General features: G+C 36.5%; 1 non-coding gene across 1 annotated transcript; it reads right to left on the bottom strand.

The window, feature by feature from the left end:
• Positions 1 to 486: 486 nt before the first annotated feature.
• Positions 487 to 592, bottom strand: LOC145596390 (small nucleolar RNA R71). Its single transcript, XR_014103229.1, has one exon. It is a non-coding gene; the product is annotated as a small nucleolar RNA R71 (small nucleolar RNA).
• Positions 593 to 4,313: the final 3,721 nt, after the last annotated feature.

Raw genomic sequence — 4,313 nt, 5'->3', positions numbered from 1 at the left:
CCGGAAATAGAAAGGACTATTTCAAGAAGAAGAGTGGATATTAGATCTTTGGCTTATAGCTCTTCGAGTGAAGAAGAAGTTCAAGAAGAACAAGGAATGGGTGAACATCCTAGAATAGCCTTGAAGGAGCTTGGAGTGCCCGGGGCATATAGATTTGAAAGTGGAATTGCTCCACCAACTACCCTGGCAAATGACTTCGAAATCCGTCCGGCAATGATCACCTTGATCAAGAGAAGGCAATATAGTGGGGCTAAGAATGAAAGCCAATTGAACCATTTGAAAGAATTTGAAAAATATTGCAACACTATCAAAGTCAATGGGGTCTCTCAAGAATTCATCCGCCTCAAGTTGTTCCCCTTCTTTCTAATAGGAAGATCTTTGGAGTGGCTACACTAGACAAGGAGGTGAAGCCCAACTTCTTGAGAACTTGGGATGATGTTACAAAGGCCTTCTTGTCCCGTTTCTATCCCCAAAAGAAGACGGCGGAGGCAAGAGCCTTGATTCAAGGGTTCAAACAAAGGCCAAATGAAAGTCTCTATGAAGCATGGGAGAGATTTAAAGAGTATCAAAGGGAGTGCCCTCATCATGGAATCCCCACATACCAAGTGATCCAAATCTTTTATGGCGGTTTAAGTCCCCAAGGCAAATCATGCCTTGATGGAGGGGCCGGGGGCCCTATCATGAACAAAACCGAGGAAGAAGTTGTGGACATCATTGAGGATGTGGTGACATATTATAGGGATTGGCAAGATGGGGAGAGAGACTCTTCAAGCAAACAATCTTCATTGTATTCGGTGGACCATCTCAATGCAATCAACAAACTTTCCTCTCAAATGACAAATTTAGGAAAGGAGGTCACCGCAATCAAAGCTAAGTTGGAGAGCACTTCTACCTCTTCTCAAGCTTCCCAAATTATTATAACCTTTTGAGAGAGTTCATTGGCAATGCTTCATGGGAAAGGGATGAGTTTGAGATAAACCTTTATCCTTTCATGCATGGTTTAGAGACTCTAGGCTTTGAGGATCTTGAGGGAGTTGTTGTTCATTGTTTTGATAGAGAGGAGGATGAGGATTTTTCTATTGGAATGTTTTAGTTTGAGGGAGATGTGAGTCATGAGTGTTCTTTTGAGGATTCTATGATTGATTTTCATGCCCTCATTGGTGATGTGAGGCTTTGTGAGACCATTTCTTCTCCTTCCCTTCCTCATGTCCCTTTCTCAAGGAAATTTGACCACATCCCCTACTATCCCATGTTCCTCCCTTCTTTTATCAAAGAGTCTATTGAGGACCTTCTCTTGTTTGATGAGACTCTTCCTTTTCATCCTCGTATTATTGAGGAAATGGGTGATTATGCCACCGAAAAAGATTTTGAGGAGAGTTTGCCTTATCTTTCTTCTTCTTTTTCTTCTTATTTTCTTGATTTTTCTTTTGATTTTTCTTCATTCTTTTGTCATTGATAGAGTCGTAAGAGTGTATTATTTTTATAGATTAAACTCTTGATTTTATATCGACATTTGATGATTTAAGAGTATTATAAATATTTTCTTTCCCGGATACGAGATACTACTATTTTTATTTATTTGTTTGTAGGAAAGAAGAGTATGGTAGCAAAATGCATTTAGCCACTACTTGGATCAAAAGAAGCGGTGCTCATAAGACTAAATTAAGTCACATAATTTAAGCCCAACAATATTTGAGTGCAAATAGACACATGGGCCTTGAGGTACTCCAAGGTTTCACTCAGCAAAGCAAAAGAAAATTTAGTGGGAAACTAAGAGTTTCATTCACTCGTAAACCATGGAGCGATTTGTGCGAGTATCAATCATAACATTAGAGAAGATAGAGATGGAATTGGATAATATTGGAGCAAGATACCCGGAGCTGCTGAGAAGAATTGAAGACTAGTATCTTATCTTTCGGAGGGGAGTTTTTGGGAGTTATCAGATCCGTAATTTTGGGGAGCAAAATTGAGGGAATATAATCTGAATTTCGGCCGAGAGTTGCGACATCCAACAGTGAACAGAGGTGGTAGACGAGTGAACAGAGGTGGCTTGGTTCTGTGCATGGTTACTCTGATCATCTACTAGAAGCTTTTGGTATTTTATATTTATTTTTGTTTACATTCAATTGTCAGCTACTTGTTTTTACTTTGGATTAGCAGTAGAAGTTTTGTTTAGAAAATGGAAATAATCAAGTTAGTGCTTCCTTAATTTGTTCTTGAATGCGTCAGTTACTCCTAGGAATTATACTTTGATTGCTTAATATAATTTCTAGTATCTATTTCTATTTTGCTTTGTTAACTAGTTTGACTATGAATTCTATATGTTCTAGTATGATAACCTCAATATTTGATATGTCAGGCTAAATTATTAGGGAGGTAGGGAGATTAATTATGCATTGGATTATTGGATTGTGAGAATTGATATGTTGTAGTCCTTTGGTATTATGTTTATATTCTTAATTGGTTTGATAATCCGCTTGAATTACGAACTAGTTGATTATGTTTGAGACCGGCCATCTTTAGTATAATTTGTTAGTTTGACGACTAGAATTTTAGCTTGTGATCCGTAATTGTCATAGCTAATACCATTAGTAGTGATTAGGTGTTTTATTGGTGACTAAAACTTGTCTCACACCTAAGATTATCAACCCTTTGAGTTGCACAAGTCCGAGCTTGTGAGACTCGTGGCTTAAGTTAACTACTTCTTTGTTATTAATGCGGCTAATTAATCGAGTCTAGAGATCTTGTTCTAGATTATTAGTTAGTTAGACAATATTCCGAGAGCATGTTTGGTATATATGCAATTAAGGGAAGTTTTGAATGCTTGTTTGTGTTCCTTGGTTAACATTAAGATATAAATGTAATTCGTATAATTTGATGAACAATAATTGATACTCCAATGCTATAATACATCTCCCGATTCCCTATTTCATTATTTTTGATCTTATCGTATTTTAATTTTTATTAGTTTACTTCTCCGTGCTTTATTTGTTATTTAGTCAGTAGTTTATTTATTAGATAATATCATTGTTTCTTCAAAACAGGGGTTTCTAACTTACACAAGTAATGATTTGATAATCCAATTCTCTGTGGGATCGACCCTAGCTTACCCTACTACATTTTAGGAGGTTTTAGTTAGGTTTATATTTGGTAGACACGCGACAGTCGTATCAGTCATCTTCCTCCTCACTTACGTGCAATAATCTTGTTGCACGTCCTCCGTCCGTTATTTGCCTACTTGTTATCCTATGAAATGTGCAGTAGTGCATTTGAGAAGCTCTTGCGTTCGTTGCAATATGACAGGCTAAAGTCGTATCACCTAATCAAAAGTATTACCTAAATCCTCTAACTAAAGTAGATAGGGAAGTAGGGTCGAATCCACAGGGAAACTGGTCTTTCTACTCCTAATTAATTAATATAGTCTAAATTATTAAAGTAACCAATTTGTTGTATATAATGTGAAACTATTCTACGGAGATCAAGTTCAGGGAGAAAATCAATAATAAGAAGGCCTAGGGTCATAGGTTCACCAATAATTAATATTCCGGGATAAAACATAACAATCAATTAATCAACATTGCATAAATAACATGATTAACAGGCTCTCGCAATTTACTAACCAACATAGATCTAACAGGCTCTCGCAATTTACTAGATCTAAGTTCCTATTGAAAATAGCCTCTAATATCAAATTAACATCTGCTCGATTCATCAATTCAATATTGCTAAACATTCACAATCAAATTACATCTGCTCGATTCATAATCTAATTGCAAAGAATTAAAACAATTCAATAAGAAATTATCATGCAATATCAATAATCAATAATAATAAATTACCCATTCATATTAATTATGGATCCCCATAAACCCTAGAATTAAACTACTCGGACATAATCAAAACTAAACAAAACATAATAATTAACCAAGACATAACAGAAAATCGGAAAGAGTAAAATACTGAGATTAATTAAGAGAGAAATCGTACCAAGACGGCGGAATTACAATAGAGTTGAGGAACAAGAAAGAAAATAAAGTCTAGAGAGAGAAAGTTGAGTAGAGAGAAGGAAGAGAAAAATAATAATACTAGAGTAAGAATAATTAATGAAGAGATAGAAGTCGAAGACGTTCTAATCTTGCCTAATAGTAACATATTAATACTAAGCAAGAATTATTCGCTAGAACAAATTAAATCGGAAAACAAATTCCCTAAACACATAAAACTACACGCGCCCGGTCGGGCAAGGGGCCGCCCGACCGGGCCCGCCTTTTTCTTCCTATGGGGTTCTCTCGCGCCCGGCCGGGCGGTGGCTC

This window comes from Chenopodium album, chromosome 19 (assembly GCF_948465745.1).
Source record: "Chenopodium album chromosome 19, dcCheAlbu1.1, whole genome shotgun sequence".
Taxonomy (NCBI): domain Eukaryota; kingdom Viridiplantae; phylum Streptophyta; class Magnoliopsida; order Caryophyllales; family Amaranthaceae; genus Chenopodium; species Chenopodium album.
This window is presented reverse-complemented; position numbering and strand designations above follow the sequence as displayed.